The sequence below is a fragment of the Pongo pygmaeus genome, chromosome 13 (genome assembly GCF_028885625.2).
Source record: "Pongo pygmaeus isolate AG05252 chromosome 13, NHGRI_mPonPyg2-v2.0_pri, whole genome shotgun sequence".
Taxonomy (NCBI): Eukaryota; Metazoa; Chordata; class Mammalia; order Primates; family Hominidae; genus Pongo; species Pongo pygmaeus.
Genome location: NC_072386.2, coordinates 51,614,363 through 51,631,745, shown reverse-complemented (window position 1 = coordinate 51,631,745; position 17,383 = coordinate 51,614,363). Strand labels below are relative to the sequence as shown.

The 17,383-nt window shown below is 42.1% G+C and overlaps 2 pseudogenes; one reads left to right on the top strand and one right to left on the bottom strand.

Moving 5' to 3' along the window:
• Nucleotides 1-1,001: 1,001 nt before the first annotated feature.
• Nucleotides 1,002-6,102, bottom strand: LOC129043803 (zinc finger protein 714-like; annotated as a pseudogene).
• A 453-nt stretch (nucleotides 6,103-6,555) lies between these two features.
• LOC129043469 (uncharacterized) lies at nucleotides 6,556-10,294 on the top strand (annotated as a pseudogene).
• The last annotated feature ends 7,089 nt before the right edge of the window (nucleotides 10,295-17,383 follow it).

Below are 17,383 nucleotides of genomic sequence, written 5' to 3'. Positions count from 1 at the left end.
GTCCATTAAACCTCTTTTACTTTATAAATTACTCAGTCTTGGGTATGTTTATATCAGCAACATGAAAATGGACTAATACAGATTTCATGAAAAATTTTTTCTCCATCTATTGAGATGATCATATGGTTTTTATGGTTTTTATTTTTTTTTTCTGTTTATGTGGTGAGTCACATTTATTGATTTCTGTTTGTTTAACCAACCTTGCATTGCAGGAAGAAAGCCTAGTTGATCATAGTCAATTAACTTTTTGATGTGCTGTTGGATTCCATTTGCCAGTATTTTGTTGAGGACTTTTGTGTCTACATTCATCACAGATGTTGGCCTGAAGTTTTTTTTCCATTGTGTCTCTGCCAGATTTTGGTATCAGGATCATGCTTGTTTTGTAACACAAGCAAGGGAGAAGCCCCTTTTCCTTGATTTTTTAGAATAGTTTCAGTAGGATTGGTACCAATTCTCCTTTGTATGTGTGGTAGAATTCAGCAGTGACTCCATCTGGTCCAGGGCTTTTTTTGGTTGGTAGGTTTTTTTTGTTGTTGTTGTTTTGTTTTGAGATGGAGTCTCACTCTGTCACCCAGGCTGGAGTCCAGTGGCACGATCTCAGCTCACTGAGAGCTCTGCCTCCCGGGTTCATACCATTCTCCTGCCTCAGCCTCTCGAGTAGCTGGGACTGCAGGCGCCCGCCACCACGCCCAGATAGTTTTTTTTTTTTTGTATTTTTAGTAGAGACGGGGTTTCACCATGTTAGCCAGGATGGTCTCAATCTCCTGACCTTGTGATCTGCCCGCCTCAGCCTCCCAAAGTGCTGGGATTATAGGCGTTAGCCACTGCTCCTGGCCGGTAGGTTTTTTAAATTACTAATTCAATTTAAGAATTTGTTGGCCAGGCGCGGTGGCTCATGCCTGTAATCCCAGCACTTTGGGAGGCTGAGGCAGGAGGATCACGAGGTCAGGAGATCGAGACCATCCTGGCTAACATGGTGAAACCCCGTCACTACTAAAAATACAAAAAAAAATTAGCCGGGTGTGGTGGCGGGTGCCTGTAGTCCCAGCTACTCAGGAGGCTGAGGCAGGAGAATGGCGTGAACCTGGGAGGTGGAGCTTGCAGTGAGCCGAGATTGCGCCACTGCACTCCAGCCTGGGCGACAGAGCGAGACTCCATCTCAAAAAAAAAAAAAAAAAATGTGTTATTGGTCTCTTCAGGTTTCACTTTCTTCCTGGCTCAACTGTGGGAGATTGTGTGTTCGAGGAATGTATCAATTTCTTCAGATTTTCTAATTTGTGTGCATAGGGATGTTCATAAATCTCTAAGGATATTTTGTATTTCTGTGGGATAAGTTGTAATGTTATCTTTGTCATTTCTGATTGTGCTTATTTGGATCTTTTTTTTTTTGTTTCTTTGTTCTCCCAGCCCTAGTGATGATAGCTTCTTTCTTCAATATCCGTATCCAGGATGCCTTTAGTATTGTCTGTTTGTCTTGCCAGTTCTCCAGTGCCTGTTAACAATTTTTTTATATTAAATAGGTAATAAGATATCATGTAAGTAATCATCAGTAAACTTTCAGGTCATCTGTCCATTTATCAATTATCTATCTCTTCCTCTGTTTACCTATTTTTCTTTCTATTGATCTAGCCAATGCATTTTTATCAGAAAATTTCCATGTTTTTTGTCTGTTTGTTTGTTTTTTTGAGACAGAGTCTTGCTCTGTCACCAGGCTGGAGTGCAGTGGTGCGATCTCGGTTCACTACAACCTCTGCCTCCCAGGTTCAAGTGATTCCCCTGCCTCAGCCTCCCAAATAGCTGGGACCACAGGCGTGTGCCACCACGCCCAGCTAATTTTTGTATTTTTAGTAGAGATGGGGTTTCACCATGTTGGCCAGGATGGTCTCAATCTCTTGACCTCATGATCTGCCCACCTCAGTCTCCCAAAGTGCTGGGATTACAGGCGTGAGTCACCACGCCCTGCCAAAATTTCTATGTTTTGTGGAGACCACTTGACAGTCTGACTTGACGTAAATAATTATCTTCAGAGTATAGTTTGAAGTATACCTCTGGTCCCAGCACATCTCCCTCACTGTCTGTTGCCTACCAAAACTTCCACCATTAGCGAAATCATCCTCTTGGGATAAATTTTCTATCTCCGAAGATTCTCTTAAAATGCAGATGTAATCACCTGATGAATTCTTCCTGCCTGCATCACAGACAAAACCAGCTCACTGAGACCATGGTATTGCAGTAAAGAAAGAATTTGATTAATGCAAAGCCAGCCACATGGAAGATGGAGTTATTACTCAAATCTGTCTCCTCGGAGCCTTGAAGGTTGGGGTTTTTCAAGGATTGCTTGGGGGCAGGAGGTAGAGAATGCGGCAATCGACCGATGTTGACTGGTTGGGGATGCAATCATTTGGGTGTGGAAAAGAGTCCTCCTGAACTGAGTCAGCCTCTGAGCGGGGGCCACAGACTGGTTGAATCATGGGTTGTGTGTTCTGACCTGGATCCATGACCCATATTTCAACCAGTCTGTGGCCCCCACTTGGAGGCAGCCAGTCAGCCAGTTATCAGAAATACAAAAGTATGAAACAAAACCTTAAAAGGCCAATCTTAGTTTATACAATAGTGATGTTATTCACATGAGTAACCAGGGAAGTTACAAATCTTGTGACCTCTGGACCAATGGCTGGTAATCGTTTAACTATGCTTACATCTTAGCAGAATTCAGGACCCTCTGGATGGCGGCAGGAGGCAGCCAAATGCCTAGGCAGATAGGGGTGGGTCCCCAGTGAAACCCCACCTCCAAGCCAAAAACAGTCTGAAGGCTGAAAAACCAGACTGCTGGTCTTGGATGAAACCCGCAACCTAAGAGGGAGAACTTCTGTTCCTGTTTGCCTGCACTTTCCTGATTGATTCTTTCTGAATAATGCCTTTTAACCAATCAATGTTGCCTTTTCCAATACTACCTAGGCCTGCCCCTTCCCCATTCTGAGCCCATAAAAAGCCCCCAGACGCAGCCATATTGAGGGGGCTTACCACTCCCACCTCCTCTCTCTGCTGAAAGCTGTTTCATCACTCAATAAAACTCCCTATCTTGCTCACTCTTTGAATGTCAGTGCATCCTCATTCTTCTTGGGTGCAGGACAATAACTTGGGAACCAGTGTACAAGCCAGACTTGGCCTGGGCGGGCTGAGTAGGCAGGCCATCTCCTGCAGCAGGTAAAGGCCATCTCCAGCAGCAGGTAGTGTGGCTGAGTGAGGCCCAGGTGGTGCATCACCAGCCAGAGGTTCCTGGCTTGCAAAGTGACCAAGAAGAAAATTTTGTGTTACTCTCATAATCCTAACCTTGGCCTTTTGTTAGTTTTACAAAGGGGGTTTAGTTTTGGGAAGGGCTATTATTATTCTTGTTTTAAGGTTCAACTATAAATTAAACTCCTCCCAGAGTTAGCTTAGCCTACGTCCAGGTATGACCAAGGACAGCTTGGAGGTTAGAAGCAAGATGATGTCAACTATGTCAGATTTCTCTTACTGACATAATTTTGCATAGGTGGTTTCAGAGATATTCCTCAGCATGTAGAGTATGGTGTCATTCATATCATAACATAGATTAGCAGATCATATTGTTTATTCACCTGTCAGAGCAATGGCAAAAAGGAGCACAGAGCATTGTAAGTTTTCATAACTTCAACCTGAGCCCTTGTTTTCCTATATCCTTGGGATTTTCTTGGTGACTTGTATACATTATACTCTGAATGAGTATGTGTCAATAGCATGAGGCAGTTGAGGTAGGAGAAAATGAAACAGAAGATGGAGTGTGGCACAGAAGGCAATGTTAGAGTGTGGCAACTTCTCAGCCAGGAGGTGGTCTCAGAGCCATGGCCACCTGAAAAAGGGAAAGGAGCAGAGAAATCTCAGGAAGGAGTGCTGAGGGTAAACTTTGCTTATTTCAAAAGTCCTGTCTCAGACTGGTCCCCTGATGCAGAGATTATGCTTAAGGGAAATTAAATTGGCAACAAATAATCTTTTCCGAAAACTGTGATAAGAAATTATTGCTTGCACCATAGCACTGGCCTTCCTTTCCTGTACTGTCATTCTGTATCAGTGTAAAGTTAATCATAAGATCATGTTTATTGAGAGTCTTTGACCCAGGCAAACTCAGGATGCGGAATAATCCGTAGATTGAGAAATTGTATTTCTTCTCTTATTAGCAAAGACTAGTTTCCCTTAAGCAGCTGTGGGATGGGAAACTGACAAAGACTTACTCATTTAGGCTCTGTTATTTACAACTCTTTTTAATTCCTGCTTACAAGGTTTTCAGCCCTGACACTTTTTATCAGCCTTGCACTTTTCTCTTCCTCTCCAAAATTTGTCAGAGAAATGTTTATCTATGTCAATATCTATGTCCAAATCTATATTTCTTTATTTTTTTCTCAGCGGAGCTTCCCTTACAGAGGCCTTCTTCATATGCTAAACAGCATTACAGAAGTACTAGAAAACTACAAAAAGATGGATCATTCTCACTATACAGGTATTTGCTCTTAGGTTTTCAGAGAGATTTTATGGTCTGGAGCCTGATGTCCTGATTGCAGGCTGTGAGCAGAAAAGAGGAGAAAGGAAACTAATGTGATAAATAGAACAATTGGACTTCCACTCATGTAGGTAGAGTGATGGGTTAATACTGAGTGTCAACTTGATTGGATTGAAGAATACAAAGTATTGATCCTGGGTGTGTCTGTGAGGGTGTTGCCAAAGGAGATTAACATTTGAGTCAGTGGGCTGGAAAAGGCAGACCCATCTTTAATTTGGGTGGGCACAATCTAATCAGCTGCCAGCGTGGCTAGAATATAAGCAGGCAGGAAAGTATTGAATATTAGGAATGGAGTTCTTTCATTGTTTTGGGGTTTTCTGGAGTAGGCTTCTTAATATGATTAGACCCCAAAATGCTAAGGACTCTACTTCTAATAGTATAGAGAACACTGATAGTCCTTGATGTGAACTGTAGAGAGTTATGCAAAATAAATGCATTTGGCACTCCTGATTCATTATTCATGAGCGGCAAGGAGTTTAGTGACTCTATACGTAATACCTTTGACCATATGTGGAGAACCAAGGAACATAATGAAGCTGGTTGGTTGCTCCTAAGTTCAGTGGACAAAGTGATGAAAGAAAATTATGAACTCAGGGATTCTGTCTTCTGGCTTCAGAAGCTGATACTGAGCCTCAAATCTGCTAAGATTGCCCTGAGTGAGAGTCTTATCTCCTATAGAGAAAGAGTTGAAATTGTGGAAGAACAGAGACAAGCTCTTATCATGCAAGTGGCTGACCTGCAATGAAAGGTGCATGCACAGCCCCACCATGTGTCTACTGTTAAAATGAGGGCATTGATTGGAAAAGAATGGGAGCCTGCAACTTGAAATGGGGATGTTGGGAGGACTCTGATGAAGCTGGGGACACTGAGTTAGTAAACTCTGATGAACCTTTTTTGCCAGAAGAAACAGCTTCCCCATCCCCAGTAGTGGCAACATCCCCTCCCCATCCTATGCTGCCATCAGCCTTTACATCTTTGTCTGAGGAGATAAACCCTGCCTTGCCTGAGGCAACAGTGATGGCCTCCCCTGATGGGCAGTTGCCCAGCAAGATAATGTTGATTCTCCTTAGTAGTCACTGCTAACACCTCTGTTTTGCTTCTAGACCTATAACTAGACTAAAGTCCTGGGGGGCCCCTAAAGGTGAGGTTGAGATTGTGACCCATGAGGAGGTGCCCTACACTCAAAAAGAACTGCTTGAGTTTTCTAATTTACGTAAACAGAAATCTGGAGAACAGGCAAAGGAATGGATATTAAGGGTGTGAAATAATGGTGGAAAGAACATAGAGTTGGATCAGGATGAATTTATTGATTTGGGCCCACTAAGTAGGGACTCTGCATTTAATGTTGCAGCTCAGGGAGTTAAAAAAGGTTCTAATAATTTCTTTGCTTGGTGTGCTGAAATATGGATAAAAAGATGGCCCACTGTGAATAAGCTGGAAAAGCCTGATCTCCCTCAGTTTAATGTAGAGGAAGGGATCTAAAGGCTTAGGGAGATTGGGATGGTAGAGTGGATTAGTCACTTTAGACCTACTCATCCCAGCTGGGAGGGTCCAGAAGATATACTCCTGACAAATGCCTTGTGAAATAGATTTGTGAGGGCAGCACCTACATCTTTAAAGAACCCTGTAATTGGTCTTCTCTGTATGTCAGATCTAACAGTGGGAACCATAGTCACTCAACTACAAAATTTAAATACAATGGGAATAATTGGATCCCAAGGTGGCAGGGGCCAAGTGGCAGCACCCAACCATCAAAGGCAAGTTGGGCATAGCTACCATAATGGATGGCAGAAACAAAGGGGCAATCAGAATAGTCTGACTGGTGTAGAGCTCTGGCATTGGCTAATAAATCACGGTGTTCCTGGAAGTGAAATTGATAGGAAGCCTACTGCATTCCTACTTAATTTATATAAGCAGAAACCTTCGAGGTCAAATGCACAAAAGACTTATTTGAATTTGAATTATAAAAACAGAGAATCATGGCCCCTCGATCAATTTCCAGACTGAAGTCAGTTTACAGACCCATAACCCCTTGAATGAAGGGGAGGCCATGTCCCCTTGAGGAAGGACCCCACTACATTACCGATAATTTATGCAGTAAATCTTCTCCCATCCTTCCCCAAGGAGACCTCTGGCCTTTTTCCAGGGTAACTATGCACTGGGGAAAGGGAAATAATCAGATATTTCATGGACTACTGGACACTGGCTCTGAGCTGACGTTGATTCCAGGGGACCCAAAACGTCATTGTGATCCTCCAGTTAAAGTAGGGGCTAATAGAGATCAGGTAATTAATGAAGTTTTAGCTCAGGTCTGACTTATAGTGGGTCCAGTGGGCTCCTGGACTCATCCTGTGGTCATTTCCCTAGTGCCAGAATGCATAATTGGCATAGACATACTTAGCAGCTGGCAGAACCCCCACATTGGCTCCCTGACTAGTAGGGTGAGAGCTATTATAGGGCAAAAGGTCAAATGGAAGCCATTAGAGCTGCCTCTACCTAGAAGAATAGTAAATCAAAAACAATATCACATCCCTGGAGGGATTGTGGAGATAGTGCCACCATCAAGGACTTGAAAGATGCAGAGGTGGTGATTCCCACCACATGCCTGTTCAACTCTCCCATTTGGCCTGTACAGAAGACAGATAGATCTTGGAGAATGACAGTGGATTATCTTAAGCTTAACCAAGTGATGACTCCAACTGCAGCTGTTGTACCAGATGTGATTTCATTGCTTAAGCAAATTAACACATCTCCTGGTACCTGGTATGCAGCCATTGATGTGGCAAATGCCTTTTTCTCCATTCCTGTTCATAAGGCCAGTTTGCCTTCAGCTGACAAGGTCGGCAATATACCTTTACTGTCCTACCTCAGGGGTGTATCAACTCTCTGGCTTTGTGTCATAATCTTACTTGGAGAGATCTTGATCGCTTTTTGCTTCCACAAGATATCACACTGGTCCATTACACTGATGACATGCTGACTAGATCCAGTGAGTAAGAAGTAGCAAACACACTGGAATCATTGGTGAGATATTTGCATGCCAGAGGATGGGAAATAAATCTGACTTTCAGGGACCTTGTACCTCAGCAAAATTTCTAGGGGTCCAGTGGTGTGGGGCCTATTGAGATATTCCTTCTAAGGTGAAGGATAAGTTGCTGCATTTGGCCCCTCCTACAACCAAGAAAGAGGTACAAAGCCTAGTACAAAATCTTATTGGATTTTGGAGGCAACACATTCCTCCTTTGGGTGTGTTACTCCAGGCCATTTATCAAGTGACCTGAAAGGCTGCCAGTTTTGAGTGGGGTCCAGGAGAAGGCTCTGCAACAGGTCCTGTCTGCTGTGCAAGCTGCTCTGCCACTTGGGCCATATGACCCAGCAGATCAGATGGTACTTGAGGTGTCAGTCTCAGATAGGGATGTTGTTTGGAGCCTTTGGCAGGCTCCCATAGGTGAGTCACAGTGGAGGCCTCTAGGATTTTGGAGCAAGGCCCTGCCATCTTCTGCAGATAACTACTCTCCTTTTGAGAGACAGCTCTTGGCCTATTACTGGGCTTTGGTGGAAACTGAACGTTTGACTATGGGTCATCAAGTCACCATGCATCCTAAACTGCCTATCATGAACTGGGTGCTTTCTGACTCATCTAGTCATAAAGTGGGTCATGCACAGCAGCATTCCATTATCAAATGAAAGTGGTAAATACACGATTGGGCTTGAGCATGTCGTAAAGGCACAAATAAGTTACATGAGGAAGTGACTCAAATGCCCATGGTCTCCGTTCCTGCCACCCTACCTTCTCTCCCCAAGCCTGCACCCATAGCCTCATGGGGAGTTGCCTATGAACAGTTGACAGAGGAAGAGAAGACTAGGGCCTGGTTCACACATGGTTCTGCACGATATGCAGGCACCACCCAAAAGTGGACAGCTGCAGCATTACAGCCCCTTTCTAGGACATCTCTGAAGGATAGCAGTGAAGGGAAATCTTCCCAGTGGGCAGAATTTCGAGCAGTGCCCCTGGTTATGCACTTTGCATGGATGAAGAAATGGCCAGTTATGTGATTATATACTGATTCATGGGCCATAGCCAATGGTTTGGCTGGATGGTCAGGGACTTGGAAGAAGCATGATTGGAAAATTGGTGACAAAGAAATTTGGGGAAGAGGTATGTGGATGGACCTCTTTGAGTGGTCAAAAACTGTGAAGATATTTGTATCCCATCTGAGTGCTTACCAACAGGTGACCTCAGCAGAGGAGGATTTTAATAATCAAGAGGATAAGATGACCCATTCTGTGGACAACATTCAGCCTCTTTCCCCAGCCATCCCATCATTGCCCAATGGGCCCATGAACAAAGTGGCCATGGTGGCAGGGAAGGAGATTATGCATGGGCTCAGCAACATTCCACTCCCTAAGGCTTTCCTGGCTATGGCCACTATTGAGTGCCCAATTTGCCAGCAGCAGAGACCAACACCAAGCCCTCGATATGGCACCATTCCTTGGGGTGATCAGCCAGCTACCTGGTGGCAGGTTGATTATATTGGACCTCTCACATCATGGAAAGGGCAAAGGTTTGTCCTCACTGAAATAGACACTTACTCTGGATATAGGATTTCCTATCTTGCATGCAATGCTTCTGCCGAGACTACCATCCGTGGACTCATGGAATGCCTTATCCATCATCATGGTATTCCCCACAGCATTGCCTCTGACCAAGGCATTCACTTTTTGGCTAAAGAAGTGCAGCAGTGGTCTCATGCTCATGGAAGTCACTAATCCTACCATGTTCCCCATCATCCTGAAGCAGCTGGATTGATAGAACAGTGGGAAAGCCTTTTGAAGTCACAATTACAAGGCCAACTAGGTGACAATACTTTGCAGGGCTAGGGCAAAGTTCTCCAAAAGGCTGTGTATCCTCTGAATCAATGCCCAGTATATGGTACTGTTTCTCCCATAGCCAGGATTCACGGGTCCAGGAATCAAGGTGTGGAAGTGGAAGTGACACCACTCACGATCACCCTTAGTGAGTCACTAGCAAAATTTTAGCTTCCTGTTCCCACAACATTACGTTCTGCTGGCCTAGAGATCTTAGTTCCAGAGGGAGAAACTCTGCCACCAGGAGACAAAACAATGATTCCATTAAACTGGAAGTTGATTGCCACCTGGACACTTTGGACTCCTCCTACCTTTAAGTCAACAGGCTAAGAAGGGAGTTATAGTGTTGGCTGGGGTGATTGACCCAGGCTATCAAGATGAAATCAGTCTCCTACTCCACAATGGAGGTAAGGAAGAGTATGCATGAAATACAGGAGATCATTAGGGCATCTCTTAGTATTACCATGCCCTGTGATTAAGGTCTTCCATCATGGAAAGGGCAGAGGTTTGTCATCACTGGAATAGACACTTACTCTAGATATGGGTTTGCCTATTCTGCATGCAATGCTTCTGCCAAGACTACCATCTGTGAACTCACGGAATGCCTTATCCACTGTCATGGTATTCCACACAGCATGGGAAATTACAACAGCCTAATCCAGGCAGGACTACAAATGATCCAGACCCTTCAGGAATGAAGGTTTGGGTACTCCACCAGGTAAAAAAAAAAACACACAACCTGTTCAGGTGCTTGCTGAAGGCAAAGGGAATACAGAATGGGTAGTAGAAGAAGGTAGTCATCAATACCAGCTATGACCACGTGACCAGCTGCAGAAACGAGGACTGTAATTGTCATGAGTATTTCCTCCTTCTTTTGTTAAAAACATGTTTGTGCATGTATACATTTGTACTAAAAAAAATTCATTTTATTTCCTTTCTCCTTTATCATGTAACATAGATTTATTGACTTCACATCAGCATTTAAGTGTTAACTTTATGTAATAGTATTTTGTTTGGGGATTGGGGTGTTTCTGGTTGTATGAAGGATAGTTGTATTATGTTAGGCATAATTATGACTTTATTATTGTCTTTATTTGAAGATTATGTATGATCTCAGGAGATGTGTAAGGGTTCAAGTTGACAAGGTGTGGACTTGTTATAGTTAATACTGAGTGTCAACTTGAATGGATTAAAGGATACAAAGTATTGACTCTGGGTGTGTCTGTGAGGGTGTTGCCAAAGGAGATTAACATTTGTGTCAGTGGGCTGGGAAAGGCAGACCCACCCTTAATCCGGGTGGGCACAATCTAATCAGTTGCCAGCATGGCTAGAATATAAGCAGGCAGAAATATGTGGAAAGAGAAACTGACCTAGCTCCCCCAAGGCTATATCTTTCTCCCATGCTGGATGCTTCCTGCCCTCAAACATCAGGCTCCAAGTTCTTCAGATTTGGAACTGGGACTGGCTCTCCTTGCTCCTCAGCCTACAGATGGCCTATTGTTGGACCTTGTGACTGCGTGAGTTAATACTTAATAAACTCCCCTTTATATATATATCTATTCCATTAGTTCTGTCCCTCTAGAGAACCCTAATACAGGCAGCAAATACGTAACTGTTCACAGCATTTCACTTCATTCCCAGAATTGACAGGCAAGCAGTCATATGTCCTTCCTTTATGCTCATGGGTCCTATGGATGCAAGGTAGTGTTTTCTAAAAAAAATAAAATAAACAAAAAATAAAAAAGATATGAAAATTTGAAGGTAGCAGGGCTGGTTTTGAATCCTGGCTCTGCTCTGACACTTATTCCACACCCCAGAACAAGTTATTTAATCACTGTAAGTCCCACTGTGCTCATCTGTGAGATGGGAATATCAATCCCTTCAATGTTGGGTTGCTGGAAAAGATACACGAGATAGCACCTAGAACAAAGCAAGTACTTCATAAAAGTTGGTTTTTAGCCCTAGCCCTTTATGCCTCCATTTCCTGCCTTTGATCCTCATTGGTGTGAACTTTTCTGCCTACTGAATAATAGAGAAATGCTTTGTGATGACAAGAACATAGCAAAGAATGAAGTGTGTAAATTCTGGGGCAGAGAAAATTCTCCGGACTAAATACACTTTAGCATAGATGAACATCCCTCCAAATTTTATCAGGCTGGTGCCTATATGTTTCAGCTTAAAATATACTTCCTGAGAAGCAGAAAGACAATTTTAAGTAATACATAAATAATGTGTACACATGGACATACAGTGTGGAATGATAGACATTGGAGATTCAGAACGTGGGAAAAAAGTGTAGGGTAAGAAATTACTTAGTGAGTAAAATGTATATTATTCTGGCAGTGAATACATTAAAAATTCAGGCTTTACCACCACTCAATATATCCATGTAACAAAATTGCACTTGTACTCCCTAAATTTATACAAATAAAAATTAACTTCTCTCTCTCTCTCTCTCTTCCTGGAGGAAAATAACTAGTAGGTTTCTTTTGGGTTGGATAGGACTTACTTGCTTTTCAACACCCAAAGAATAACTTTGAAAATGTTATTTTCAAAATAAATTGCATGTTCCCTGGAAGTTGCTGTATTTTTTTAATTGGTTATTTTGGAGTAGTCTAGAAGACATCCCTACAATTATTGTTTAAGCCTTAAAATAAACCCTTTAGTATACAAATTTGAAAAAATTAAAACTTTCTTGAAAATAGATTTATATATACTCTATCAGAGTGCAAGCAGGAAACAAACTACACCAGTTACTTGAACATAGAGACTTTAAGGAACGGTTGGTAACTAGGTAACTGAAAGGATTAAATTAAAAAACAAACAAACAAAAAAACAACAATGAAAGTAACATGGAGGTAGCAACTGCAGGAAGCAGCTACCACTCCTGGGGCTGGGGGTAGCAGAGGGAAGTGCTTGGATTTATTAAAAGTTAGAAACTTTGAGAAAGGGCCCCACAACTTGCACTGGCTGTGAGCTGGGATAAGCAGGCTGTGGGCCTGCCACCGAAACCTTTGAGGACAGGGCACTATTTATAGCTCACTTGTGTCTATGAGGTGGGGGCATGATGAAGCTGTTTTTGCAAAAGTTGGAAAAACTGCAAATTGGATTCAGCTGCTGCTATGGAACAGCATGGGTGAAGAAGCAATGCTGGAGTGATCTTACAGAAATCACAAGCTGACAAGCCTACAGGGAACAAACTGAAAGGAACCTGTCTTTTCTCTCTCCTCCAGCCTGGCTGTCTCCCTCTGTAACACCCTCTAGTGACAGAGCCTAACTGGAGCAGCCATTTTTAGCAAAGCTAAAACTGGTGTTTTGAGTCCCAGGCCTGCATTGCATAAGTGTATAGAGAAGGGTAGCTGAGAGACAATAACTCAATGTAAAACTTGTTTGAAAATAGACCTCTAATGCAAAGGAGAGACATGTTGAGGAATTGATATCCTCTCATTCCTTTTTCTTCCCAACTCCTAATTCAAGGCTAAGAGAATGTTCCAAACTGTAATGGTATTTGGAGGATGATACAAGATGAAATGTGACCCAACATTTCTTTTCCACCTTGCCATGACTCCAGTGGCTCCAAGACATTTGTATTCCACAGACTGGTAAAATTTTCTATTTGTGGCAACTGACTTAGAGTTTATTGCTTTTTATTTTGTGTAGTGATAGCATTAAGTACCCAGTAGCATTTCATTAAAGAAAGAATATTTCAACCACCAAAACTCAGGAAGAACATAATCTCAGAGTAACGAGTAGTTCTTACTTGGATGATTTTGCTTTTTTGAAAAACCCACTGTTAAAATGCAAATACTGAGGGACAGAAATAAATTAATATTTTTTTCTTTTTGTTTTTTAAAAAACTTTATCTTATTTATTTGTTTTTATTTATTTTTCTTTTTTTGAGATGGAGTCTCGCTCTGTCACCCAGGCTGGAGTGCAGTGGCGTGATCTCGGTTTACTGCAAGCTTTGCCTCCCGGGTTCACGCCATTTTCCTGCCTCAGCCTCCCAAGTAGCTGGTACTACAGGCGCCTGCCACCATGCCCAGCTAATTTTTTTTGTACTTTTAGTAGAGATGGGAGTTCACCGTGTTAGCCAGGATGGTCTCGATCTCCTGACCTCGTGATCTGCCCAGCTCGGCCTCCCAAAGCGCTGGGATTACAGGCGTGAGCCACCATGCTCGGCCTCTTTTGAGACACGGTCTTGCTCTGGCACCCAGGCTGGAGTGCAGTGGTGTAAATACAGCTTACTGCAGACTCATATCACCTGGGCTTAAGCGATCCTCCCACCTCAGCCTCTTGAGTAGCTGGGACTACAGCCACCACACCTGGCTAATTTTTAAAAATGTTTTGTAGAGATGGGGTCTTGCCAAGTTCCCTAGGCTGGTCTTGAAATCCTGGGCTCAAGCAATCCTCCTGCCAAAGTGCTAGGATTGCAGGCATGGGCCACCATGCCCAGCTGAACAATCTTGATATTCATAAATTTGCATGGGTTTTACAGTTACAGTAATTGTAATAATAATCTGTAATTATTGAGAGCTTACTATGAACTAGGATTATGATAAGCACTATATATATGATTTAATCTTCCTCGTAAGTCTCCCAAGTGGGTCCCATTATCATCCCCATTACACATTAAGGAAAATGAGAATTGGTGAAGATGTGTGCCTAAGGTTACACAGCTAAGTGGCAGAGCTATGCCTAGAAGCCAGATCTTCTGACAACAAAGTCTGGCTGGGCTGCTGGCTACCCATACCTCTCTGTCTGGAATCCCTTTTATATATTCCCTACATGGATTCCTACTGAAGGTATGGGCCATGGGCCCAGGCACCACTGACTTTATCATATGGCCCTGCCTTCATGGACAAAGCTTGTTCTAATTTTCAAGATAAAGATTATATAACTTTCAGCTACAGCCTGGCTACATGTTGTTCCTTGCCCTTGTATTATTTGAGTTGTTTTCTTAAAATGAACAAACTTCTCTTGGCTTGAGATATTTATGTTACCATTCCTTGCATTCTTTCTGTTTTTATATTCTTCGCAAATAATCCTTGCTTGAAGTGTTCAAAATCTCCCCCAAGATGGGCACCCCTGGTAGACTCAGAAAGCCTGAGCTGCTGCTGTGCAGTCCAATATCTACTCACGCTGTTGAGGCTGGAGAAGGGGAGATGGAAATGGTGCTCATAGCCTTCCAGCTTTGTCTGGTTCAGTGGCTCAGTGGCTGTTTGCAGATGGAGTTTTCGGCTGGGGCTCAAGCCCTCAGGTTGGAATACTAGCTTCCCTGACTCCGTGTTTCCTGCTCCTTCTCTCACTGTTCTGAGTAGTGGTTCTGTACCATCTGCTTAATGCAAATAATGCAGTATTTTATTCCTCTTTAATGAACGTAGACACTTGTGATGGAAAGACACATAACACATAGCATGCACAGGGGGGGATTTATGAGTTCTGACCCAAAGTCGGGGCAATGAATGTAACCTCGTACACAGAAATTCATTAGAAAGTCTCCAATGTCAACATATGGCATTTTTTACTCAGTACTGTCAGGTAGCTTTTATTTTATCCCTTTACTCGTGAAAAAACCGATTCAGATGCATTTGCCACTGGTATCATAACTAGCTAGCCACTGTCAGAATCGTGATTACAATGGAAGGATTTTGACTCCTGTTCCAAGACTACACTACCTCTTGGCAAAATAAAAGCATTCATTCATTCTTCATTTATTCAGCACATATTTTTCTAGTACCTTTTCTGTGTTAGGTTTTGGGAAATTCCAAAGGGAGCAGAATATGATCACCGATGTCATGGTGAATACAGTTCTGTGTCAGATCAGACATGAGTCAGATAATCATATAAATAAAAACATTCACTTTGTGTAGAAGTAAGGGAGTGATAGGTAGCTCCAAGAGAACAGATGACAAAAATGAGGTTAGTAAGAATTCATGTAAGATGGGTTAATCATATTTAAAAAGCAAGAATTTAAATAAACACCAAGCAAAAAAAAAACTTTCTTTTCTGAAATCATCAATGATCAAGAAATCACCACTACACAATATATCCATGTAACAAAACTGCATTTGTACTCCTTAAATTTATACAAATTTAAAAAGAAATCTTAGATGTGTCAGTGTTTGAAGAAAATCATATCTTTTGCATCTGTGATGCCACCAATCAGATCACAGATGATCTGATTAGAGGCTAGATTGCTAACAGCTGCTAGCTCCTTTGGGCTGCAGAGCTTGTGGTTAAATTTGATTCTTAGGAACACAAATTTTTAAAAATAAATTGCTTATTCTGGTTTCTTTTAGCAGAGAAATTTTCCTCTCTTTTCACCATGCAAGTCTACTTGGATTACTCCCCATGGTTAGAGTAAGAAAACATTCTCTTTTCCTTGCCCTTTAGCTGGGCCTAGGCTCAGTGGAAGTTAAAAGACATGAAGACACAGGCCTATGAGCCCTCAAACCATCTCTTCCACATAGGACACAGCCCCTCTGGCCTTTTCACTTCTGGAAAGTTGCTTTGCTGTCTCCCCTTCCAGTCCTAGAAGTCTACATATTCATCTAGCAGCCTGTTTCCTTTGTGGGCTTCATGCAGATGAAGTGCTAGGTAACATTTTATGTTTCTCTCTTTACAAAAGTAATACAGGTTTCCTATAAAAAACATAGAAATGTGGGATGTCACCACTCATTGTTATCAAGTTTCTATTGTTTCTCTTTGTTTTTCAAAATTGAGAAAGAATGGAATTATAGACTCCTAAATTTCCTTTTGCTTTAAAAAGATATTTCATAAAATAATTGCCCCCAACCTAAACTTTCTGGTTCTTTTAGGCTTTTAGACAAAGCAGATCAACTGAAAACCCCAGTTACAGTGGATTGTGGGGTGCAGGGGTGAGGAGAGAGGGGAGGCGGTGGGTTTTAATCTTGCTTTTACTCTATATTATACTTTGTGGTCTCTGTCAATGTGAAAAAGACGTGGGCGTTCCATCACTGTTGGTATAATTGTCTTAGACCTCCAGAGCCACTACTTTTACACATGGTAGTCTTGAGTTGTGCAGTGTACAATGTGCACAGCGGTATCTTTACTCACTCTTTCTGCTCTGTTCCAGGTCTATTCAACTTCTCTAGCCTTTCTCTTGGTCTCTTATTTCCTGTTCAGCACCCCTTAGCCTGAAACTTCATGAGTAAATTTGACCTTCCAAGTCTGGCCCTTTTATACACAATTTGTCTTTATCAGTGTGGCTAGATTTAGCAAATAAAAATATAGGACACCTGGTTATATTTTGGGCACATATTTATACTAAAAATTATTCACTACTTGACTGCAATTAAGATTTATTATAGTTGGGAATCTTATATTTTATCTGGCAACTCTTATCCTGACCCTAGCTGTTTTAGGGCTTGGATGTGTTTGCTGATCCCTCTGCCTGCTCAGGTCTCTTCAACCCTACCCTGGGTAATGTTCATGTCCTCTAGGGGACAATTGATTTTCTCACAGAAGGTGTAAGAAGCAAAGTTCTTCTGATTGAGGAGGATGGAGGAACACGATCTAGCTAAAATAAATGAATCTTGCCTCACAATTGTCTATCACTAGCAATTTCCTATGTGTTTATATTATATCTGTTACATTGCAAGTTCCTGGAAGACAGGGACTTGATTTTTTTCTTTAGTGTCACAGTAGGTTTTATTAAGATCAGAGAGATTCAATTACAATCAAATCAATCAAGCTTTAATATATTGGCTAATAGACTTCTAAGAAAACAAAGCTTCCCTGAAAAAAAAAAAGAACAATTAAATATTTTTAAAATTCAACTTATCATGCAAGTGTCTGAGTAATTTACTTTTGTTTGTTCAATTCTCACATAGCTCAATTTATAAGTATTGGTGTGGAGGCTATAGATTTAAGAAACATATTTGTGTAAAGTTGCTGACCCACATAGCATTTACCACC